Source organism: Saccopteryx leptura, chromosome 5 (assembly GCF_036850995.1).
Source record: "Saccopteryx leptura isolate mSacLep1 chromosome 5, mSacLep1_pri_phased_curated, whole genome shotgun sequence".
Lineage (NCBI taxonomy): Eukaryota > Metazoa > Chordata > Mammalia > Chiroptera > Emballonuridae > Saccopteryx > Saccopteryx leptura.
The window spans coordinates 220,874,726-220,887,374 of NC_089507.1; the positions used below are offsets into that span (position 1 = coordinate 220,874,726).

General features: G+C 53.6%; 1 protein-coding gene across 3 annotated transcripts in view; it reads left to right on the top strand.

The window, feature by feature from the left end:
* Positions 1-1,662: 1,662 nt before the first annotated feature.
* The window catches only part of MYT1 (myelin transcription factor 1), a 55,486-nt gene continuing 44,499 nt past the window's right edge, over positions 1,663-12,649 (top strand). For all 3 annotated transcript variants that reach the window (XM_066384486.1, XM_066384488.1, XM_066384487.1), the window contains exon 1: positions 1,663-1,954. The gene's annotated coding sequence lies outside the window, so the exon portion shown is untranslated. The remainder of the gene's footprint in view (positions 1,955-12,649) is intronic.

Genomic DNA, 12,649 nt, shown 5'->3' on the forward strand with positions numbered 1-12,649 from the left:
AGAATTTCTGAATGCCAAAGGTTTAGATGTAAAACATCCTAGCACTCACAGCATGTCCAGAGGAAACAGAAAATGGCTTTTCAGGAGGGCTCTCAACGGACTGTGTCCTTCTATGCTAATGGCATGAGCTTCCGAAAGAAGGAAAACAATGGTAGGCAGTCACTGTAGGAGCCTCCAACTGCTCTCATTTGGGTAATTAATATTTTATCCTCAGTTTGACCAGCGAAAGCTTGCATTTATTTCCTTTTGCTCAATCTGAAAGATTGCCCTCAGTACACTATGTATTTGCTGATAATAATGTGTTTGTCTAATATCTGTGTTTAGGATGAAACTCATTGGCTTACCTATAACCAGAACATGGTGTGTTAAAAACACTTGCTTATGGAAGAGTTTTAGCTGATTTTCAATACGTGGTTTCTTAGAGACTGCTAAATGTCTTAGTTCTGTCTCATTCATGCTTTTGGTGGCCTGAGCCCTTCAGCACTAATTAAGTTGGGGTCGATGTGTTCCTGAATGCCTTACCAAGAAATGCTGTTTGCTGCCTTGAAATCTCTGCACAGAGCTCTGGAGCTGTGGGCTCACTTGGCTCTCATGTTGGTTTGGACCGTTCGTCCTCTGAAGGGGTCTGAAATTCACAGGACAGTTGGCTAACAGCCTGATTATGACCATGGACAACTGTTTGCCTAATTTCTGAATAAGAAAAAGGAATTTGAGAAGTAAGAAAGAATACTTTGGCTCCTGGGTACTCTGAGGAAATTCCTACATCAGTGCCAGAATGTGGAAAAAACATCACAAAGTGACAGATGAAGCAGACAATTGGGTTGCCTGAGAGTGGGTGGGCACCTCTATTGTGTGTGCTACGGCTTTTCCTCCTCTGGATTGTCATTGGACAGCTCCTCGCAGGCACTTTAAAAAGGACTCAGAAAGCTAGAGCAGAGAACTTGAGTGGTATGCGTCCCTCTGGCTGGGATAAACTTACTAGTTCGGGGCTTCAGGAGGTACCCACACTCTCTTCGAGGGAGTTTTATTATTTTAAAACTTAGAACAGAAAAGAAATGTGTGGTAAAAGAAAAGTACCCTTTTATGAACAATTTTCTGTGTGTACAAGTTTACTTTTTGATCTGTGGTCATGGGTGCTATTTGTGCACTTTAAAAATATATGCACATATCCATTTAAGTCACTGATACTTGAATATGCAGATAAGCACCTACGTAGTCCTCCTGGTTCATCTGAGTGATAAATTCTGCCGTCCGTTCTTTATGATGGTAGGTCATATTCCTAACCACCAATAAATATTGTAAAGTACTTTCTCTGCAGCCGTGCTAACCCAGGGCATCTGTCATTCCGGTTGCTGCTATTAGGAATTATTGGACTGAACCACTGGTGGAGAAAGCAGAGGGGAGTGAGCATGCTGGTTGTGCTACTCTCTGCCCTTTTGTGTGTTTTGCATTAAAAAAAAAAAACCCAGTCATGCTGTATATTAATTATAAATCAGTGTGGGCAAGTGCAGAGAACTTGTGTTTGTGGGTGCTCGGAGTAGGAGCCAGTGGCTCAGCCGGCCGGGCACCTCTCAGTCCCCAGGTCAGCAGATCCATCTTGCTGATGCTATACTGTAAATTTATTTCACCTCGGAGAGTAAACAGATATATTGGAGCCCCAAGGGTTCATGGGTAGCGTATTTACAAAGGAGCCTCTCTGCCAGCCCGTGCCACCACAGCTAATGAGAGCCGTCATTAAGTAAATGAGACGTCGCCTTGAGCTGGCTTAGGAGTTCGCACACTGAGGGGAGAAGATATTTAATTGAAACCCGCACACAGGCTTCCCCACATGTGACGTGGAGGAGGCAGCTGCCGGCCCCTCCTCCCCGTCCAACCTGCACCCCCCCATGTAAATTTCATGATTGCTTTCCGTGATGTCATTTTGAAAGAGGACAGACAATAGCTGTGGGGAAAGGTAAGTCAATGTTACGTTCTTTCGCTGACAAAGGCAGATACCGAGAGGTTGCCTTCTCTCCTCGGACGGGGACAGGGAGCGGGCGTGTGAGCAGTTAATTGCTAAGATGAAGGCTTTCTTTGCAGGAAAAGCTGGTCTGGGGATGGCTCTTTAGAGCTGCTCTGTTGGACCGAGGCTTTCTTCTCCTGGGTCTGCCTCTGGCTGTTTTCCTCCTCTCTCTTGGTCCCTCCCTGGCTTGCTCACGCACTTGGCCTCTCTGAGTCTAGTGAACACGTTTGTGCGTCTGCCAGAGAAGACATTTGGGGGACCTTGTATCAAGACGAGAAACTTTATGTGCCTTTCTGGAAGAGGAACAGAGATATACCTGCAGCTGTGGGACCCGGAGGCTGTAACTGGGGAAAACACAGGTTCCTTAAGCAGGAGACCTCTCTGGAGCGGGAACTCAGAGTCAGTACCTTGTGTGTGGCCCCCCACCCAAGACGCGGAGTGGAGATGGTCATGTGAGCATTTTGTCGTTTGCGTGTCACGTATTTCTAAAGTTAGGGAATGATGTTAGGTTCGTGTGTCTGTGGGGTAGACGTGCAGGACTGAATAGCTGTTCCTCTTGTTTCCCTTCTTGTGATGGGATGAGGTCTCGAGAGCCATTGTTTATCTATCAGCACAACTGGATTTGTGTATTTAAAATGAAAAATCAGGCTGGCCAAGCAGCTGCTATGAGCTTTGAGCAATGTCATGCCCTTGCCTGTAGGGATGATGTGTCTGGGCTGTGGACTTTGTTCTGCCCACTGGATTCACTTTCTTCTGTGAACCAGGAAAATAGACGAGTCTGTAACTCCTGTGGGGGTCCTCACATGGGAGCCCGCCTCCTCTCCCTGTCACGATGGGCTGTTCTTGTCTCAGTGTCCATGTCATCAGTGCACATCACTGGCCAGTCAAGTTTGTTTCATTCCTGAGAGAAAGCATCTGCAAGGGGGCTTCTAGTAGCAAAATGTGGGCTCAGTCTCTGGCCATCAGATTGTCCCTATAATGGCAATAATGACATCAATTATTATCATTATCCTTTTGGGAGAGGGAGACGGGAAATTTTGCCTTGGTGGTTTTAAAAATGTCATAGAAACCTGTGAAGGTCTCTGAGGCCAGTGTCTGAGTGAACAAAAGGCAGGCGGGTGTTGGGCAAACCCAGGGAGGTGAGCCCTCTATGATGTGTGACAGGGTGTGCCTGCTCTGGCCCTAGGAAGGGAGGGATGTCCTCAACACCAGGGCTCCCATCCCATTGGTGCTCAGTAGTGATTATCACCTTCTTCCATATGCTCCCTTCAGTTAATGTAAACAAAGAGTGGGAGAGCAGGGATTGGAGTCGGTGGTGCCAGCAGGAGAGGGTGTCACTCCAGGCAGGTCCTTGCCCAGCTTCCCAGAGTTCACTGTGCAGAGGAGGCCTGTCAGGGCTTGGGAGCTGCTTGTTTGCAAAGAGAAGGAGGCACCTGCATGAACCCTCAGCGCCCTGGAGCTGGAGACAGAGCCTCTCCCGCGTTTCCCTGACCCCTGGGCAGTGCCGGACCTCCCAGGGGCCAAAGAGAGTGGGAGATGGAGGCCTTTCCATTCTGGAAACTTCTGGGCTCCAACCCCCTTGGACCTTGAGGCCCAGATATAGGCCTTAGAGCTCATGCAGGTCAGGGGGGCAGCTTCTGACTCAGAGGGCCCATGGGACCCTCAGGATTGCTCAGGTCTAAAGGAAGCTCCAAGTACTTGGAGCCAATATGCCTTCTTGGAAGATTCTGGCAAAGGCAGAGTCACCCATTTCCCGGTTGCTCCTGGTGCCAGAGGGTGGAGAACCTGGTCACAGGTGACCCCACGTGCTGGGCAGAGTCTTTGGGGCTGAAAGCTACTCTGTCCTGGGCATCACAGCAGCTTTCACTGGAAAACCCCGTTGGTGCTCAGAGATGTCAGGAAGAGGCCGCAAGAGTGTGCTCGCTGGCACCCTCAGCCCTGGCCCAAAGCGGGGCTGGTTCTGGTTGGTTCTGTCTGGAGCTGGCTGGGCTGTTTTGGGCGCTCTCCCTGGTGCTGCCCGGAGCCTGGGCCCCTCCTCTCTCCTACTGCCCTCTCCTGGCCTGGAGTCACCCAACTGCCTATGAGGCCATGGTGACCCTGCGGGCATGGGGTGGGAGGGGGCGGGACTGGTTGGGACCCTGGCGTGTGCAGGCAGCACAGAACCAAGCTGCCCTCCCCCCAGATGGTGCCCACACCTGGACGATGGCTGCACCGTGGGGAATGCTGGTTTGCAGCGCCCAGCACTAGGCACAATAGCAGGACAAAGTGTTTGAAGACTGACCATGTGCTAGAGGGCTAGAGCACACCCCCTGCCCCCCGCCCTGGCCTCCCGCCACTGTCCTGATGGGCTGCGTGTGTCCTGTGCCTCAACCCCGCCAGGGGCACGCCTCAGTCAGCACAGGCCAGCTCAGAGTGATGAGTGACAGGGAGGCAGGGACTGCTGAGGGTGGGGTGCTGCTGGTCACCTGATCTACAGACAGGCAGGGCCCTGGGCAGCTGGTCAGACGCACGTCAGTCACTAAGGTTTGCTGGGAAGACCGGATACTGTGCCTGCCAGGCTCTGGAGGGCCCAGCCCAGGTCCTGCTGTCATCGGCTTTCATCTCCCAGGGAGCTGGGCAGGTGAACGGAGCTGAGAGCCCAGAGCCTGGGACCTCCCCCCATTCCAGCTCCCCCAATCCCCGCCTGTGTGCTTTCCTTGTGAACTCACTCATGAATAAACCAGGAGTTGAGTGTCTACAGATGTAATTTTAACGGGAATTCTGTAGCGAGAGTTTACAGAAAAATGGTCTTTGGGAGCTGGCATCATTAGGGGTTAATCAGCCCGAAAAACGCTGTTTCCCAGATGGGATGAGAGCAGCTGCCCCAGGCTTCCTGCTTCTGAGGGCCCACAGCCTGTTCTCCTGGGACCCTCCTGGGCAGCCCAGCCCAGAGTGCCCTGGGGTCTCTGGGGGGATGTCCGGAGGACCTCTGAGAGTACTTTCTGTCTTTCATGGACGCTGAGTTTCTCCAAATGTTGCTTTAAACAACTCAAAACAGAACGGGAGAGAGATGTGTCTCACGTGACTCAGCTGCTTTGGCTCTCCGACTCCATGGAGCGTGCGTCAGAGAGCAGATTCACGCCCCGTGGGGGCAGCACAGCTCACAGTCGGCCTCCTCTTCACCCTCAGCATCATCGCTGGGGCCGCCCAGGCGCGCCTTCAAGCCCTTCCCACCCTCGTGTGTTCCTGCCCTCAGGAGCACACGTGCTTTTTTGGTGCCAAGAGGGGCTTCACCTGTCACGTCATTCCTTTTCCATTTTTAAATCTGTTCTAAAAAAGGCAATGTGATTCCAGTCAGAGGAATGAAAGTAACTCAGAGGACGGCTGAGACTATGTCTGCCTCTGTCAGGATTGGTGCAGTAGTCGGAGGGGGGTGATAGTCCAGGACAGTGGACGGGTGGCCCAGCGCAGAGGCAGGTGACTGGGCCTCCGGGACACGGCGTCCTGCTCCCTCCACCCGCCCTGGCTCCCAGGCTCTGTGTCTGCAGCCCCACCTTCAGGCGTGTCCAGCAAGTGCAGGGTTCAGTCCCCCAGGGTAGCTCAGGGAAGGTCTGCTGTGTGTGGTGCTGTGGGCCAGATTGGAGGCTGTGTGTGCAACAGACCCTTGAAGGACTGGCATTCTGTGTCGCTCAGGGGGGCGGGCAAGGTGAGAATGTGCACACGCAATGATCTGGGTGTTGGGAACGCAGGCGTGCCATCTGGCCGGAGCTGCTGACGGATCAACCTGCCGGGCTCCCACCCCCTCTCACGCCTGGCTTCACACCTTGATCGTGTTGGACATCAGTCTGAGGGCTCTGGCAGAAGCCATCTGGGTCCTCCTTTTTTTCCTCTCATTTTTGTTGCCTAAAAACTACATATTAGAGGAGGAGCCTGAGGGATGTGTCCCCAGAGCTCAGAGCCAGGGGGCTGCTCCCAGCTGCAGGCCTCTCACTGGACCCAGAGCCAACCTCCCAAGTTCTCTCTCCTGGGGCAGGAGCTTGGACACTTATGCCCAGGTGCCTGCTTTATAGGGTCCAAGAAAAACCCTTGGACTCCCTGACCTCAAACCCACAGCAGCCAATGCCTTGGTTGTAAGGTCCTGGGTCGCCAAGAGCCAGACCCATGGCTCTGAGGGTCCCCGAGGTCCTTCCCAGCCTCCCTGGGTGTCTTGCTGAGTTGACTTGTCATGGTCCCTCAGTCTTTATACCTACAGTGTTTGCTGAATTCTGAGAGTAGCCGGCTTCAACTGTTGTCCTCTGAGGACAGCCCAGGTGGTTCTGATGGAAGGTGCTGCCTGTTCTCCATGGGGCTTTGCCTGTGACATGAGTTACATGCTTGGAATGAGGGCCCTCCCAGTCCTGGGTGTCCTGGGTGTCCTGGGGACGCTGGACTCGGTGGTTCAAAGCTGCCTATTCAGTTACCAGACTTAACAGAACAATTAGCTCGTTTGTCGGTCACCAGTTTATACATGAAATGTACAATTTCTCCAAACTCTACCCTGGCCACTATGGGTGTGGGCAAAGGCAGGGCCGGGAAACTGGAAGGACTTACGGTGTTGTTTTCACTGAGGCTGGGCCACCACCCACAGAGCAGACACGCTGCGTAACACTGTCCTGTCACCACTGTGCCTGGGGCTCTGCTCACCCTCTCAGGCCCTGCGCACGGGCTGCGGGTTGACGCCACAGGGCTGTGTTTTCTACATCAGGATTGAGGCTGGGAGGCCAATTAGCTTTCCAGGTGAGAGGTGCAACCTGGATTGGAAGTGGTTTCCTTCAGGGCCCACCCAGCCTGATGCCCAGTCCCTGGCTGGCCCAGGATGTTGTCCCAGGCTGCAGTCGGCCCCCCATGGCCCTCCCAGGAGATGCCCTCAGTCTGTCTCCAGCCCATCTCCCACCTTATTCTCTGACCCCAAAGTGAATATCCTTGAATTGTCTCCCCATCGGAGCCTCACCTCCTGCTGAGCTCTTCTCTTCAAGCCCCCCACCCCCGTGCCACCCTGGGTCCCTCGGGGGCCACTCAGGGTGCCACCCTGGCTTCCCCGGGGGCTACTCAGGGTGCCACCCTGGCTTCCCCGGGGGCTACTCAGGGTGCCACCCTGGCTCCCCCGGGGGCCACTCAGGGTGCCACCCTGGGTCCCTCGGGGACCACTCAGGTGTCTCCTCCTGAACCACCGGTCTTGGCAGCTTCGTTCACACTGCATCCACTTTGCCTGTGTCTCCCTCCCTCTGGGAGTCACCTGCAGCTCCAGGCCTGGCCCACCTGGCAGGGGCCCGGGTGCAGGTACTGCCCCTCCCTGTGAACACCCCTGAGGTTCCATGCTGGGCTGGGTGTATCTCAAGTTTGGTTTGGAGATCAGAAGGAAATTGAGGTGAGAAGGAAAACTACTTACACGCCCTGTTGAGAAGTTTCAGTTCTGAATTTCCGGTCCGCTCTCTGCTCCCCCTTGAGGTTGGCTCTATGGTGGTTGAGCTGAGACTGTGCCCACGTAACTGTGCCACCCAGACTGCGTGGCTGCCTCTGGCTCCTCCTTCTTATCATCTGGCTTTAAAGTACTTAGATTTTTGTCTGACCTCATTTTATTTCTACTGTAGTGTGGTGGCTTCCTGAGGTCCCTAGAGCAGTTTAGCTCTGAGGGCTCCCCTCCCCCAACACACACACACCAGCAATCCGCACAATGTGCAAGAGTTGTGAGGCTGTGCTCCCCCACCTCCTCTCGTGCGAGCTCTGCTGCTTCTCCTGGACATGCCACTGAGCCACCAGGGAAGCGAGAGAGACCGGAGGTCAGGGCCCTGCTGCCTCTGAGCTTCGAGAATGGAGAGGAGGGGCGGGTTCAGGGCGGCCCCTCGCAGGCTGGTGGCCCTGGCTTTGCCGTCCAGCTGCAGCTCTGGCTTCTAGTTCATGAAGAACCTGCTGCTGCACCTCTAGCCTCGGAAGGACCCCAGATGGGGAGTGCTCCCAGGCAGGGGGTGTGACATCGGGCCCTGGTGGGGCCCTGCTGCCACACCCCCTCCTGGTGAGTCCCACTTACTGCCCAGAGTCCATTTGAGGCCACCCTAAAAGGCAGCAGAGAATTGCTGGGCATTGCTAAGAGGCTGACTGGTACCCTCACCACACAGGGCCACTCTGAGCCCTGGAGCTTGGCTATGGTTCAAGTCAGCAGGAAGCAGCTGCCTGACGTCAGACCCTAGAGCTGGCCTTTCTCCCCCAAAACAGAACGTGGGGTGGAGAACTGTTGCCCCGGAGTGCTACACGGCCCCATGGACCGGGAAGGTGGTATTGGCCTGGAGAGTCCTTTCTGAATTAGACGTGACCATGGGCCCTGAGCTTTTAGCAGCTTTGTCTTACCCTGTTTATGTGGGAGAGAGCCCATTCTAGTCGGTTATCCCCAGGAGCCTAAACCAAGCATGGTTTCCAGGGAGAAGGCGTGGTGTCCCTGAGCTGGACGCCAGGTCCCAGAGGCCAAGGTGTCCTCTGGGACCAGAGACCTGTGAGGAGGTTCCTCTTGGCTTCCCACTTTTGGGCGAGACCTGTGCCATACTAGCCCCTCCCATTGCCTTTTCTCCTCTGTGCACCCCCATCTGTACCCCAGGACAGACAGAGAACTCTGATGTACCTGCTCTGTACAGCCAGGCTGAGCCACCATCCTTCTTTCCTGACCACATGGGGTGGCCTAGGCTCTGGGCCTTGAGAGACACAGCCGCAGACACGGAGGATGGGGGGGGGGTGGCAGCTGCAGGGGCCCTGGGAGCTGTGGGCATGTGCAGGGGAAGAGTAGATGTCTTCTTAGCTGCTGCCTGGCCTGTCGCCTACCATGGTGAGCGGGGTGGGTCGGGGACCTGGAGGGAACCCCCTACCATGATGCCTTCTGCGCAGGCTACAGCCCTGTGCCTCTTCCTTGGGCTCCCCCGGTTCTCCTAGCCTCCTGTTCTTCCAGCCTGTGCTATAGGCTGGGAGGGTCGCCTGCCCTGGCTCCTCTTGTGGGGCCGGCATGTGAGCTGGTGTCTGAGAGCGCCCTGGGGTGCCCTCCGCCCCAGTGGAGGTGGGGATTTGTGTCAGACTGGTCACTGGGTTGAAACTGCACTTGGGATGTGTGTTCCAGGGCACCTGCATGGAGCTGCTGCAGCCGCTTTCGGGGCTGAGTCTGGGGCCTGGCCCGCGTGGCTCTGAGACAGGGGCAGCTCCACACCACGGTGCCCCTCCCGGAGGCTCACCAGTCTAGGGCTGACAGCATCCCCCCCAGCATGCTGGGACCCACCCTCTCCTGCTGGCAGGCTGGGAGACGGCCCGCCTGGAGAGCCGGCCTGTGATTTGGTTTGGAAAGTCCTTATTACTGCCGACACTTTCACTGTTGTTTTTACAGCCTTGGTAAGGTTAAAAGAAATAATAATAATAATAATATAAGAAAGACTCAGCCGCGGTAACTGCCTGCAACATGCTATTTGCATTTTTAAGGAAACACTTCTTTGAGACAGCCTGGGTGAAAGGTCATTATTTGCATATAAATGGGAAAGAGAGTGTATGAGGCTGGAAGTTACATCTGTATTATTTTCTCAGCAGAGAGCTGCTGTTGCGGAGATTAAGGGACATGTCTTGCATTTGGCTTTTATTGAATAGAGAAAGTACCAGCGAGGCCGATTTAGAAGCAAAATAATGAGAGAAATGTGCAAAGTGGTAGAACCACCAGCTCTCCCCACCCCCTCTCTCATTTTCACCTAAACTCAGCAAAAGCAGGTCTGTCTTTGCTCCACTCAGCAAGTCTTCATTCTATTCTCACTGAATCCCAGCTTAAGAAAAAAAAGCAAAGAAAAAGAGCAAAACTTGCCTCATTTGCCCCTCAGCCCTGTTTGTGGTTCCTGCCAAAAGCTGGCCCCTGGGTGGGACGCCCACACAGCCCTGACAGAGACCCCCAACCAGGATCAGAACCCCCATTGCAGCTGGGGTTTCCAGGTGTGCTGCGGAGGGGGACCCGGAGGTCACGTGGGCGCCTGGTCTGGGTGGCTGCAGCTGGGCTGCAGGAAAAGCTTAAGGGGCCAATGAGGGGGCCAGTGTGGGGTCTGCAGGGCCCTCACTTCCCTGCCACTTGCTCGTCCATCTCCTGGGCCATTAGACTCCCTCAAGGCCAGCACCACCCAGGAGCCTGGGGGCAGAGCCCGCTGTCCCTGGGGAATCCGCCAGGAGAGGCTGGTTGGAACCAGCCTTGCCCACTTTTTAGCCATCCTGGGCCTGGGAAGGTAGAGACCTTAACCTGAAGTTCCTACTTCAGCCTCTCCTCAGAGACCTCCACCGACCACCCGTCACCGAAATCACACCCCAATGCCCTACTATTTTAAAAAATACTTTTTGAAGGGCCTGGCCGGTTGGCTCAGTGGTAGAGCGTTGGCCTGGCGTGCAGAAGTCCCGGGTTCGATTCCCAGCCAGGGCACACAGGAGAAGCACCCATTTGCTTCTCCACCCCTCCCCCTCTCCTTCCTCTCTGTCTCTCTCTTCCCCTCCCACAGCCAAGGCTCCATTGGAGCAAAGATGGCCCGGGCTCTGGGGATGGCTCCTTGGCCTCTGTCCCAGGTGCTAGAGTGGCTCTGGTCGCGGCAGAGCGACGCCCCGGAGGGGCAGAGCATCGCCTCCTGGTGGGCAGAGAGTCACCCCCTGGTGGGCATGCCGGGTGGATCCCGGTCGGGCGCATGCGGGAGTCTGTCTGACTGTCTCTCCCCGTTTCCAGCTTCAGAAAAATACATTAAAAAAAAATACTTTTTGAGCCTGACTGGGGGTGACGCAGTGGATAGAGCATCATTTGAAACCCCGAGGTTGGCAGCTTAAGCGTGGGCTCATCCAGCTTGAGCGCGGGGTCGCTGGCTTGAGCACGGGGTTGGTCACTGGCTCGGCTGGAGACACCCCCCTGCCCATCCCCCCATCAAGGCATGTGCGAGAAGCAATCAATGAACAACTAAGGTGCTGCAACTGTGAGTTGATGCTTCTCATCTCTCTCCCTTCCTGTCTGCCTCTGTTTCTCTCTTGTTAAAAAAGACATACTTTTTGAAACAACCTCAAATTTACAGAAACATTTCAAATACAGGACAGAATTGCTTTTCCTGAACCACTTGAGAGAATGTTGGTTTGAGTCCCTGCCTGTCACCCAGAATACCTACCTGCTCAGGTGTGACCTCCAGAACCACCCTCACCTGCATGGTCTGTCTCAGGGGCGAGCTCAGGGCTGCAGTGCGTCTGGTCGCTGCATCTTGCTGGTCCTTGCCAGTCAGGCCATTCCCACTTCTAAAGAGTGCCGGCCAGTTTTCTGTAGAACTTCAGTTTGGACTTGTCAGCTGTCCCCCATGACTGCACGTGGGTTATTTGGGGACAGTCAGGGGTGAGGCTCTTCTCTCTGGTCCTGACACCCCTGCTTTGGTCACTGGGTTAGTTAGACAAGGCTGTCCCACGGCTCCTGGTGCAGGAACAGTCCGAATTGCAGTTAGTAAGTATTTGGGGAGAAGCAAACACCTCAGTCCTTATTAAACTACCAGTGTATTCATTTGTTTGTTGATATCTGTGTAGACATGATTTATTTTATCTAGTGAGTTATAATCATTATGTCGATGTCCCTGCTGACCAGTGGAAGCTGACCAGAGCTGGCTTCTGTGTCCTTCTGATGCGTCCCCACTGGAAGCATTCACGCCAGGGTCTCAGCACACTTGCAGGGTGGTGCACCAGTCACCACAGTGGCTTTGTAGCCTCTCTGTGACTCCAGAGAGAAACCCAGTGCCATCCACCATCACATCTACCATCACCTGTTTATCTCCCTGACCCCGTAACCTCTGACCTCCTTCCAGTCTCTATGCATGCGGTGTTTCTGTGAGTGTAGACCAGAGCACTCTGGTGTTTCCCAGCCACCACTGTCACTGAGCGCTCTGTCACGCTGTTCCACGTAGGAGCTCTGCATTCCTGTTTATTGCCAAATATGATTCAGAGGTATTTTGTCCTATCTGTTCAGCTGCTGATGGACAGTTGGGTCATTTCCACTTCTTGATTGGTATGAATAAAGATGTGAAAAACAGTTGTGTCCAAGGCTTTGTGAGGACATATGTTTTTGTTTTTCTGGGGTCTCATACGTAGGGGTGGTGACGCTGTGTTGAATAGTTTGAGGAGCTGCCAGACTGTTTTCCAAAGTAGCTGTGCCATTTTTCAGCCCCCTCAGCAGTGTACCGGTGTTCCAGTTTCTCCATGTTCTCTCCAACACTTGTTATTGTCTGTTTGTTGTTGTTTTTTAAATTATAGCACTTTAGTGTGTGGTTTTAATTTGCATTTCCCTAACGGCTAGAGCTTAACCCTCTTTTCTTGTGTATATTGGCATTTATATGTTGTCTCTGGATAAGTGTCTATTCAAATCCTTTGCCCATATTAAAATTTGGTTATCTAATTATGGGGTGATCAGCATTCTGTATGTATTCTGAGTTCCAATCCCTTATCAGATATACGACTTTCAAATATTTTCCCCAGTGCATGGGTTGTTCTTTCACCTTATTGATGGCGTTTGATGTACAAAGATTTTAAACTTTGATGCAGTCCAATCTATCCATTCTTTTATTTTATTTTATTTTTTAATTTTAATTTTTTTTTAGTTATTCATTTTAGAGAGGA